The following is a 13,074-nucleotide window of genomic DNA, read 5'->3' on the forward strand; positions in this document are numbered from 1 at the left end:
AGTCTCCACACACAGATATGAGTGCCCAGTGAATTGTCCTCTCACCACTTGCAGTGACAACTCGGACACCATCACACAGCTCAATTAAATCACCATTAATCCTCTCAAACATCTCATCCATAGCACAACAAGGAAGATCTTTTGATTTTACCATGGCAAGCAGAAGCAGGAAGTCTTGATCTGTACTTAGGACTGATGTTACCTAAGGTGTAATAAATCACTAACAACTAGTTCCATTTTATCTGTATATAAAATCAACCGCAATGCTGTGCGGACTTAAAAATGTCTCCATCAATGAAATGATGAAAAAAGCCATCCTTGCATGGGCCTCTCATCAATCACTGCAAGCATTCTTGGCTGTGATAGCAGCTGCTCTAAACTTTTCACCAACGGTATATAATGAAAACAATGGTCCTTAACGGCAAGAACTCTGGAGTCTCCACTATTCACGTCACTGTTTGCGGGGCAAGCCGTGTGAGGTATGAATGAAGGACCCAAAGCGCAGGCACTGACTGAGATGTAAGGGAGCTTTATTTAAGGAGAGTGACATACAACCAAAAGCGGAAGCAGAACTCAGAAATAATCTAAACAGGAAAAACTAAGAACTAAACTACAAACCTGAACACGAGAGGATGGAGCGCGGAGGTAACACGAAGACCGACAAGCAGGAAGAACAGCATGGAGGGACACAGACGGACCAGTAACGCACACAAGAGGACACATGCTATAAATACACACAGAGGGAAACGAGGAGACTGCACACAGGAGGGACACACAGCTGAACCTGATGAATCTGACGAGACAGGGATGATGCAAACTGAATACACTGACACAGGACACAGACCTTCACAGTGAGACAGGAAACTCAACACACACGCAAAGACACAGACTAAGAAACACGGGCTTTACACAGAGGAAACACACAGGCCGGGAATGACAAGATGCAGAACGAACTAGAAAGTCTCAACCAGAATACATAATAATAATAAGAAGAAACACAAAAGGCTGGGTCAAAAGACCCAGGCTACGACACTTCACATAACATACTGTATGTTTTGCAACAATAATCTCTGGTTCAACTGGTTTTAACAGTTCTTTGATGGTCTTGTCCTGCAAATGGGTGGAAGAAATTTGAATGAAAGGGTCAACACACTGGTCAAATACCCCCATTGCATCATCTTTAGTTGATCCAGGTCCCCAGAATGTCTCTCAGTCATTTGTTGTTTCAGGTGCTCCTAACAGGGCCTGATATTGCTGGACTCCACTCACGATGTGGTCAACAGCTCTCTGAGGAAAAAACAAATGAAAATACTAAATCACAGAATTCATATGAAACACAGTGAACATGCAAACTCACAGAGACACACTTTTTGAAAATGGAACCCTTCAATTACATAATGTTAGTGAGATGTAATGATCAAATGACTTGCAATGATTTTTTTCCTCAATTTATTTTAAATAATAATATTATCTTCTGCAGCTTTAAGACCTTGTTGTCACTTGATTGTAATGTGTTTTGAGGGATGGGCTCATAGGTGGAACATGTAAATTGAAAGTTTGTGTTATGTGTGTTCTGTTGTCTCTATTCTTAGCTCATGATAAGGAAATATAGTAGATAGGCAGATTTTGGATGCAACATACATGTCTACTTCCACATATAGCGAGGGAGTGAGATCTGAGTGGTCACTCATGAAGTACATGGAGACACATTCTAATGTCAGGTGGTTCACTCACATACCTAAAGCTGTCCATGACCAGCTATAATATTGGCCATATTACATTTACATTACCACAGTGAGATGACTTTAGTCTCATGAACAACATCAGCTAATTTTTATTTACTAGCTAATCTTAAAATGACTGTTCAGTACAGAAATGAAGCCCAACAATTATGTTTTTACAGTCCTGTGGTCTCAGCCTCAGATACTTATCAAATTAAACACAGCTCATATAAAAACAAACAGATGAACCAAAGATTTTCTCTTTCATTTCTGTCAAACAATGCTGTATGAAACGTTTCCAGCGGTTAATATCATGGTTGCAAGGCAACCTGGCCAGCGCGACGGAGGCTAGACTGTCCAATATCACAAGCCTCGCACTTCTGGCCTTAGCGGTATTTGAGTACGCGGCCCTTGAGGACTGTTAGGGCTGCGTACTTTAAGGCTGCAGACCCTGAAGTGGGATACAGCCATTGACTGCAGTACTAGTATTAGAGTACTAGACTCTGCGTTAGAGTATCACTTCCTGTTCCTGTTACAACATACAATGGTGTTTTTGTGTAGCTTATCTGCGTAGCACTTTAATAAAAACTTTTGGATAACTTCTTATTTCATCGTTTAATCTTCAGGCGCTTCATCTGAAGCACCCTCTCCGTGTACTCACTAATTTATAGTCAAATTTATAGTCAAAGTATTCATTCACCGTGTCTTTACTTAGCTTAGCTTGTAGCCAACTTGCTAGCAGCGTAGCTGAATGCCTGTGCGGACACCACTTTCTCCAGGACTTTTTGACAGGAATTTGAGTTTGGACATATTTATTTAAGAGTTGTCAAGGTTTGCACTGTTACGTGCACATAAAAAGGAAAAATCCTAGTTCTGTTATTTTCTTTATCTCCAGCTATTGAGTATTTTAGGTAGGGGACAACACTACCATTACTCAATATCACAGTCAAAAGATCAGTAAGTCACAACCTTTGAAGTTCTTTTTGATACCACAAAAATGCAATTTAGTGGTCAAACCATGTCTCGGAAAGCCCTTTGTTAGGACCAGCTTCCTGTTTTCAGACACTGATTTTATTTATTGTGTGCAAAAGTCACTGATTTCAGGCTACAAATAAAAGCAAGCAAATGCAAAATGACTTAGGTTCAGGGAATACACATGCATTTTGTGTTGTCTATAATTTATGTTACATATACAGATTTAGTCCAAGCATTAAACCCTTTATTGATTTAATGCTTGGACAGGAAGAAATAAACATATAGCAACAAACATGCAGACATAATCTACTGAAAACTATTAGATACAGTTGAAAGCCTCAGAATTCCCTCATTCAGAGATAATGCGATTTGTGTCCAACATTAATTTATCAATATTTTTGAAGAACAAAAATATGACAAAATGCTAGAAATAACATTTACCTACTAAATTGACAACGCAGGCAACTGTCTTAAAGCCATGAGCATCTAATTTTCTAGTTTAAGCACCACTGCAGCTCACTGTCACTGTGGGAAGATTCATTTCAGTGAAGCTGCTGCTGGTTGCCATGGTAATTAAGCATAATTGCACAGTTGAAACTGACATTTTTTGAACAGGTTCAACAACATTAGTATCTGAGTCTGTGTTATAAGCCTGTCCATCCTATAATATACAGTTTTAATTAGTCAGAATTGTTTTTAGAATTATGTAACTTTTATGGCATTTTGATAGAACAAGCTCGAAAGGCTAGATGATGTCCTGAGCTGCATTCCCCTTGCTGAAGACCAAAGGCAGAGTGACACCACAACAAGGCAGCAGTAAAGGTCTGGAGATGTATCACCACAGAAGATGCAACTGGACTCATTATGTTGCTGAATAGATTATCCCCATTAGATCACATCATGTCCAATAATTTGTGGATGACAAACTATGTGGTTCAGTGGTTAACACTATCACCTCACAGGAAGATTCTCCTTTGCCTTTGTGGGTTGTTTTCTTAGGGATCTCTGGCTTTCTCCCACAGTCCACACACATGACAGGTGATTTCTCTCTCTGCCCAGGGGTGATGTGAGGTGGGCAAATGAACTGAATCACTTCTTTAACAGGTTTGATTCATCCAGGAGGCAGTCTTAAACATCGTCTGCAGACTCACCCACCCCCCATGCTGCTGTTCCACCTCAGCCACTTCACACCTCCTCCACACACCCAGCTCACTACTCCCCACCCCCAACCACAGCATACCAACTTTATTGTCTAATTGGCTTTGTGACTCTGAATTTGACTTTAAATCAGTGCAGAAGAAACTTGTTATTCAGTGCCAGCAGGAGTGAAATTTGCTGATATGAGCCAAGAGGTACAAGAAACGAGTTTGTGTGCGGCCCATTTTTTTCAGAACCGTGAGGGAGCCTGGGGTGACTGAAGCCTTCCTTTGTACTTCCCCCAGCTGTTACACATAATTTTAATGTTTTTACGGTTAAATATTATCTGTAATCTTGAAGTCTTTTGATCAGGATATGTGCTTCAAGGTGCACATTAAACAAATATGTAGGACAGCTTTCTTACATTTCTGTAATATCTCTGAAATTAGAAACATCCTGCTTCATAATGACACTGAAAAGCTTGTTTATGCATTTACTACTTAATACTTCAAGTACTTCTCTTGTAATTTATTATTATCAGGCTGTCTTAAAAACTTTGTCTGATGACCCATTCACAAAAAAATAAATCACAAAATCATTTCCAACTTCACTGCTCCATTATATTTCCATCATATCCTGTCTGTCTGTTGGACACTTCCTGTAAATTAAGACGACTGCACTTAAACTTTTAACTGATGATCATACAATGTAAACAGTTTGTGTCGAGGCCCTGGCAGTAATGGAAAAGGCAAATATCGAGTGCCATTACAGCTCCAAACATATACAAAGGGTCTTTGAATAGAGGTCTGCGTGTACCACAGAGCCATGGCTCACTGTCTGAGTGTCTAAATGAGTCTCACAGGCCTGAATGCTCGCTTGAAGTTATTAATAACAAGCATGAATTTTGGACTTTAAACTGTGTTTTAAAGTTTTACAGCTTTTCCTAGTAATAAAAACCTCCTTTATTGCCTTTCATATTGCACAAAGTCATCAAGCAAACAACAATTAAATGACAAAAAAGTTTGTTTTTCACTTTTTACCACAGAAATGTCAGTTTTTTACGACTACAGTTTAAAAAACAAAAGGAAAAAACTGTGCAGTTTGAGCAATGAGCTGTCAGGGCTTTTTTCTGTAATCTGTAAGAAATTCACATTTGAGATTTGTTGGTCTGGAAAAGGTTATAAAGCCACGTCTAAAGCTATGGGACTCTACCAAACCACAGGGAGAGCCATTGTCCACAAATGGAAAACATGGAACAGTGGTCAAAAAGGAGTGGCCGGCCGTCCAGCCACGACTCATTCAGCCCAGAACAACATCCAAAGAGCTGCACGACTCACTCGCCTCAGTTAAGGTTCATCACAAGGGGGAAGTAACAAAGTACAAATACTTTATATTCTACTGTACTAACGTAGAACTATCAGGCATCTGTACTTTACTGGAGTAGTTTTTTTCCTGACATTTTTAAACACCAACACAGCCGGAGATCGACAGACGGATTGGGGCTGCAGCTGCAGTAATGCGGACGCTGCACCGGTCCGTCGTGGTGAAGAGGGAGCTGAGTGTAAAAGCGAAGCTCTCAATTTACCGGTCGATCTACGTCCCTACCCTCACCTATGGCCACGAGCTGTGGGTAGTGACCGAAAGAACGAGATCGCGGATACAAGCGGCAGAAATGAGCTTCCTCCAAAGGGTGGCTGGCCTCTCCCTTAGAGATAGGGTGAGAAGTTCGGCCATCCGGGAGGGGCTCAGAGTAGAGCAGCTGCTGCTCCACATCGAAAGGAGCCAGCTGAGGTGGTTCGGGCATCTGACAAGGATGCCTCCTGGGCGCCTCCTGGGTGAGGTGTTCCAGGCATGTCCCACCGGGAGGAGGCCCCGGGGCAGACCCAGGACACGCTGGACAGATTATATCTCTCGGCTGGCCTGGGAACGCCTTGGTATTCCCCCGGATAAGCTGGAGGAGGCGGCTGGGGAGAGGGAGGTCTGGGCCTCTTTGCTTAGGCTGCTGCCCCCGCGACCCGGCCCCGGACAAAGCGGATGAAAATGGATGCATGGATGGATTTTTAAACACATATCTGTACTTTGGACTGCTTAAATTTTCTCGTTACTTTTGGTTTAACACATTTGCAGGGAGTTATTGTTTCTGTCACTGTGAGCCTTCAGTCCTCTTTCAAATAATCACCAGGGGACATAGTGTAAAAAGAGATCATGTGTGCCATAGTAACAGGTCCAAGTGGGCCCGCTGTGTGGTTTTGTTTTTTTGCCACAGCTCTGGAACGACTGCAGGTGTCCATAAGTTGTGGTTGCCATACGTCAGCATCTAACAAGCCCTAAGCATAAAGGGAGTGGCAGGTCATTTCAAATGCAACGTTTCTATCAGCTCAACAAACATCAGCAAACACACAAACTGTTTTTGTGCAGTTTGTCTCACAGTGTGTTGATAGCTAAAAGTCCAGCTGCTGTATTTCACAGGGACAGAAGCAAGTTTGAGATAACTTCACTCAGAGGTGGACAAAGAATACAGGACAGGAAGAGGAGAGCTTATATTTAAAGATAAGGACTGCTCAGTGGGATTTGATGTAAATTTAAAGCTTACATTGATTTCCTCATGTTCTCATATTGTGAAACATGCTGCAAAGCTAACTTAGACTAACTGTGTTATTTAAAGACCCCATGAAAATCCTCTGCAGGTTAGTGCAGGATTATCAGGTTGGTTTACAGTAAAGAACTGTGTGTGACTGATGCACAATGGCTGTGGTGCTCGTGGTCTGTTACATCAAGTGTAACAGAGATGAATATGAATTTTAGCTAAAGATGCTTAAATGTAGAAAAAGAGACGGTGTAAACAATGACCTGTCAGTGTAGAGGGTGGAAATCAGCCAGGTCAACTCGTGAAATACCTGCTTACATCTTGTTGATTTCAGTTGTGTTAATCTACAAAGAGCCACTACAGCTGATTTTAGGGTTCCCCCACTCTAAGATGGAAACCCCTGCTGAGCAAAATGAACAAAGGCTGCTCTCAGTTTTGCCAGAAAGCATTTCAATGATCCCCGAGACTTTTGGGAAAATACTCTGTGGACTGTTGAACTGTCTCTGCTGCTCGTCTGCAGAGTGACGAGTATCTCAGCCTTCCACACAGTTAGCCTTTTGTTCTCTTCATTCAGATTGTATCTTTGACTCTAAGACCTGTTGTTTGATCTTTTCCCTCCACCTCTCCTGGTTTATTTCTCACCGATCTCACTTGCTGCAGTGACTACAATAAAAACATCCCGTTTGTGGAACAGCACGTGTGTCTGATCACTCTGCACTGCACGCTCAATACAAATCTCACTGCCAGTAAGGACCTCAGTCGCAAAGAGAAAACCTCAACACATAATATACACAATACATAAATCCCAGCTGTCATAATGTGCACCAAAAAGGGATTAATACTGTTTTTTCTCAGTCCTTACAGCGCTTTCTGTCACCTAGAGCCAGTTAATATGTCCAGACCAGCCCTACTGTGAGTGTGTGAACAAATGCCATCGTTTTTAAGCCCCACAGATACAATCATAGTCTACCTGTACAATGCAATGTAATCCAAATAGTGAAGCACATATACAGAAGGGTCAGTGAGCTGGGATTTTAAACCGTAAAATGTAGCATTTTTAATCTTTTGCCAGAATCACACTCTTACTTTTCTGAGTTCATGTATTTGAAGTGAAATTAAAGCTAATTATAGTTTAATGGCAAGAAAGTGAAAGTGGAAAGTGCTAAAAATAGAGAATTATCCTTTTAAGTGAATCTAAATATTTTCATTCCTCCTTCTAAAAGAAGCTTCATCTCCTCTCTGTTTATACCAACTCTACTGTCTGATTGGCTTTTGGGGACTCAGATTTGACGTTTGCCAAACAGAAAAATCAATATTGTTTTCACTGAATGTTTTCTAACAGTAAATATTTTTCAAACATTTGTTGTTTCTGTCTTTCCATGTGTTGTCCCTTAATCTGAACTGGAACCAAATGAAGCAGAGTGTAAGCACCTCCTAAGCAGCAGCAGCTACAGTGAGTCAGTGCAGGTGATTTGAGACTATGAGAAATCTGAGAGACTCAACACTGATCAATTTAGGCTCCAGAATCTAGATTCAGGAATGTGCAGTTGTGAAGACGCCAGTAAAGAGAGCATGGAGACTGATAGCATCAATATGACCGATAGCCCTGATGAGAAGCCTGACGGCAAGGGCGAGAATGTGGGAGGGAATAAACAAAAGGCAGATTTTCAGAGGCTGTTTGGAAGCAGCAGAGGTGTTTATTCAGGTTTGCTCTGATTATGAAGCAGCAGGCTGACAGCCTGGAGCCTCCCAGCTTGGATTCAGAAGTGTGGAAGAGGAGCAGCTAAGTCAGGATAGGGTCATGGAGGATGCCAAGTCCACTGAATCCACACGCTTCCTGTTTCCACCTCATCCTTCCAGTGCTCTACTATACTCCCTGCTCTCTCTACCACAACTGCCTTTGAACTTGCCTGAGCCAGGTCTGAGTCCAGCTTTGCTACTCCAGCCAGGTCACATGACACAGGGGTGTGGTCTGATGTCAGCAGGCAGGTCAGTGGATCCCTCTGGTGATGGATATATGCCAGTGAAGCAGGAGGAGGCCTGAGAACAGACAGCAGGCTTAACTAGCAGGACAAAGTAGCATGTAGTACTTGAAGGAGTCATCACAACCAATCAGTTCTCAGGAAAATCAAACACCACATAAATATTTCTCTTCTTTGATTTTCATCAATGTATTTCCTTTTATATATTTTCTGTCAATATTTCTGCCTGATTAGAAGCTCATAGGCAGTTCCTGTCACTCTACAATAAAATAATGAAGAGGCTGCCCTCTCTGCCCTCCCACTAGCTGACCTAACTGACACAAGTAAACTGTGCTAAGATGCCCTACATGGACTAAGGTTCTTGGCCACATACATATAGATTTGCTTGGCTGTAGAAATCCATGCCATGAAGCTCCCAGCGCACATTTTTGATGCTTCTGTTTGTGGCAGAGCAGGTTTGGAGCTCTGCAGAGCCTTGGTGACTTTTACTGACTATGCACCCCTACCCATTTATTATAAACTAACAGCACAACTGTTTTTTCTTTTTTCTATATTACACATGTATGATTTAGATTTATGTGGCAGCTATTTACTGACCTGACAAAGTTATCTGAAATGATGTCATGTCATGAATAACTCAAGTTATTTTCCATGAAAATTAAAAGTGGGGAGATTCTCAAAAAATGAATGAGACGTGCATGTAATTTGATATATTTTGTTGTTTTGTGTGTGTGTTTGTCTGTGTGAAGTTTTGATGTGTATCTGAAAAACGCATTTTGAAAACACTGGAAAGACCTCAAGACATATTTTCTTTATTTTCTATGCAAAAACACCTTCCAGCAAGCCTTTTCAGTGTGAAATTTAGTGCGTATAGAAAATACCTGTGCCAGGTTGTCTCCATCTAGTGGTGAACATGGCCTTACCACTACATCAGGTGAGTTTTTCTCTGTGCACAGTGACACAAAACTCATCTAACAACACAAAGTATTAAAAAAATACAGCATTTTAAAATGATGTAGGACGATCAAGGCAACGTTACAGATTCAGTAAGAGCTGGAGTTTATTGTAAACCTTAAAATATGCCGGGCTTCACACTGACACAATTGCTTATGTCTAGCATAGCTCTGTTAATATAAATTTTATTCAAAACGTGTCCAGTTTAATGTCTTAAACTAAAATGGCATTAAGGTTTCAATGAGCTAAAGTGGTCCCCCTGAGTCAGCACCCAGAAACCTATCATCTTTTAAAACTGTGGGCATAACAACGAACGTTGCTGGGATCTTAAAACACTGGGGCTAAACCCAGACCTGAACTCTTTTGTATTTTCACTCAGTAAGAGCATATGTGCTGGTTATTACACAATATCAAACGACAGCATTAACACGGGGTTACAATTACCTTCTCACATCGTCGCATCGAGAGTTTATCCATTGAGCATTAGAGTTCAACAATGTTACATCCAGTTCAAAGCAGTTTCACTAACGCCAGCGAAACAAGGCTAACAGTATATAAGAGCACAAAGACAGCTTATCGACAGCTCGACGTATCGTCAACAACTCACGTCAGTATGGCTGCCATCGGTCATCTTTTAACTAACCAGAAAATGAACTCTTACGCGGTACACTATACACATATACAGTATATTTCTTTTACTTGTTTTTAAAGTTGGAGTATTTATATATTACCCTGAAATCTTTTGCTGTTGAGCAGGAGAGCTCCAAAGCGTCCCCCTGTAACCATGGTTACGCAGAGACGTTAGCGTTCCAGTGGTGACGTCACAGAGTATACAGAGGACAGAAGTGTGACAAACTGATATTTGGAGGGATCTGCATCTTTTGTTGGCACTTTTCTGCTGAGATCCGGAGCTCGAGTCCCTGGTGCCCAGGGGTAAGATGAGTTGCTGTGTTCCTCACGGAGAAAAACTACTTAACATGGAATAACTTCAGTCTCGGATGGAAAAAAAAGATGCAAGCAAAAGAGAACAGCAGATTTCTTCAAACGGTAAGGAGCTTCTACCAAGTGATATCTGATAAGCTTAAAACTTCGAGCGTAAATCTAATGTCCAGATTCATGCTAAACTTTTCTGATTAATCAGTGAATCTGCTCATGTGTCGCCGTTTAAAGCTATCAGGTAATTTCATGGTGAGAAATGTCTTTGACAAAAAAATTGCAGGATTAATTAAAGGCTATATATGTCTGCTAGGTTAGGACGTGGTTAGGAGCAAATACTTAAGACACAGAGAGAGAGATTTTGCTCTTACAGAAATCTTTATTAATATTTATTAATATTCCATAAGCTTGTTTGTGGGCAAAGTCAATAAATGGTCTCCTGGCTGTAGGTTTTCCCACTGAGCCAAATTTGCAAAAATACCAGATTTTACAATCAAGGAACAAACTAGTGTAAAGAACAAATTGCCTGTTAAACAGGAATTTGGGTTTGGAGCTTAGGGGCAACTTCCTCTAAAGCCATTGAAGTGATTTGGGAGATTTTACAGTTTTGCAATTATGAAAAACAAAAACAAAAAACAAACAGATTTAAGGTGAAACAAATGTTTTCAAATCATGGAATGGTGGTGACATTATCGCTCATTCCATATTGTTCCCAAAGCGTGCAGTCTTTTTCTACTTCAAAAGTTAAAGCAGAGTTTGTTTGTTTTTAACTTCTTTAATAATATAACTCTGCATATGTGTACATGCATGTGCACTGATGTGAAGTTACAATGCCTTGATAAAGTATTCATAGCTCTTGAACTTTTACACATTTTGTCACCTTACAACCACTAACAAAATACTTTTTTTATTGACATTTTCTATGCTAGATTAGCCTGGGGGAGGTCCACCCAAATAAAGGGTGGCCAGGCGGCCCGGTCCGGGTATTTTCTACGTTCATTTGAGCGTCTGGGATGCGGTGCCACCTCATCATGTCGTTTCTGTTCTCATTGTCATCCCCCATTATTGATCAGGATGAGCAGCATTTCACAAATAAAAGCTTCAATCAATCAGGAGGGCTGGCCAGGGTTTCAGAGCCTGGGAGAGGTCCACCCAAATAAAGGGTGGACAGGTGGCCCTGTGTGTGTTTTTTCTGTTTTCGTTCATACGCCTGGGGGGCGGTGCCAACCCATCACGAGGGCTGGCCAGGCTTTCGGAGCCTGGGGGAGGTCCACCCAAATAAAGGGTGGCCAGGCGGCCCGGTGCCGGGTGTTTTTTTTTTCTTTCTAATTTATCCGCCTGGGGGGCGGTGCCAACCCATCACGTGGGCTGGCCAGGCTTTCGGAGCCTGGGGGAGGTCCACCCAAATAAAGGGTGGCCAGGCGGCCCGGTCCGGGTGTTTTTTTTCTTTTATAATTTATCTGCCTGGGGGGCGGTGCCAACCCATCACGTGGGCTGGCCAGGCTTTCGGAGCCTAGGGGAGGTCCACCCAAATAAAGGGTGGCCAGGCGGCCCGGTGCCGGGTGTTTTTTTTTTCTTTCTAATTTATCCGCCTGGGGGGCGGTGCCAACCCATCACGTGGGCTGGCCAGGCTTTCGGAGCCTTGGGGAGGTCCACCCAAATAAAGGGTGGCCAGGCGGCCCGGTCCGGGTATTTTCTACGTTCATTTGCGCGTCTGGGATGCGGTGCCACCTCATCATGTCGTTTCTGTTCTCATCCCCCATTATTGATCAGGATGAGCAGCATTTCATTTTCCTCCTCGACTGCCTTTTTGCGTTATACATTTCATTGTTTCATCTATGCTTCCTCTTCTGACCTGTCTGTGTATTGTATGTACGGTCAGAAAGGTCCCATTTCACTGCAGGCAACTGCAAGTGACAAACTGCAAGTGACAAATAAAAGCTTCAATCAATCAGGAGGGCTGGCCAGGCTTTCAGAGCCTGGGAGAGGTCCACCCAAATAAAGGGTGGACAGGTGGCCCTGTGTGTGTTTTTTCTGTTTTCGTTCATACGCCTGGGGGGCGGTGCCAACCCATCACGAGGGCTGGCCAGGCTTTCGGAGCCTGGGGGAGGTCCACCCAAATAAAGGGTGGCCAGGCGGCCCGGTGCCGGGTGTTTTTTTTCTTTCTAATTTATCCGCCTGGGGGGCGGTGCCACCCCATCACGTGGGCTGGCCAGGCTTTCGGAGCCTTGGGGAGGTCCACCCAAATAAAGGGTGGTCAGGCGGCCCGGTCCGGGTATTTTCTACGTTCATTTGCGCGTCTGGGATGCGGTGCCACCTCATCATGTCGTTTCTGTTCTCATCCCCCATTATTGATCAGGATGAGCAGCATTTCATTTTCCTCCTCGACTGCCTTTTTGCGTTATACATTTCATTGTTTCATCTATGCTTCCTCTTCTGACCTGTCTGTGTATTGTATGTACGGTCAGAAAGGTCCCATTTCACTGCAGGCAACTGCAAGTGACAAACTGCAAGTGACAAATAAAAGCTTCAATCAATCAGGAGGGCTGGCCAGGCTTTCAGAGCCTGGGAGAGGTCCACCCAAATAAAGGGTGGCCAGGTGGCCCTGTGTGTGTTTTTTCTGTTTTCGTTCATACGCCTGGGGGGCGGTGCCAACCCATCACGAGGGCTGGCCAGGCTTTCGGAGCCTGGGGGAGGTCCACCCAAATAAAGGGTGGCCAGGTGGCCCTGTGTGTGTTTTTTCTGTTTTCGTTCATACGCCTGGGGGGCGGTGCCAACCCAT

At 42.8% G+C, this 13,074-nt stretch overlaps 1 long non-coding RNA gene across 2 annotated transcripts; it reads right to left on the minus strand.

Moving 5' to 3' along the window:
• Window positions 1-513: 513 nt before the first annotated feature.
• Window positions 514-10,168, minus strand: LOC143421418 (uncharacterized). Of its 2 annotated transcripts, none has more exons than XR_013101047.1 (3): window positions 10,088-10,168; window positions 8,331-8,460; window positions 514-1,287 (listed from the first exon to the last, which is right to left on the minus strand). It is a non-coding gene; the product is annotated as an uncharacterized LOC143421418 (long non-coding RNA). The 2 variants fall into 2 exon arrangements; XR_013101048.1 differs by lacking the exon at window positions 10,088-10,168 and adding an exon at window positions 9,801-10,072.
• Window positions 10,169-13,074: the final 2,906 nt, after the last annotated feature.

This window comes from Maylandia zebra, linkage group LG12 (assembly GCF_041146795.1).
Source record: "Maylandia zebra isolate NMK-2024a linkage group LG12, Mzebra_GT3a, whole genome shotgun sequence".
NCBI lineage: Eukaryota > Metazoa > Chordata > Actinopteri > Cichliformes > Cichlidae > Maylandia > Maylandia zebra.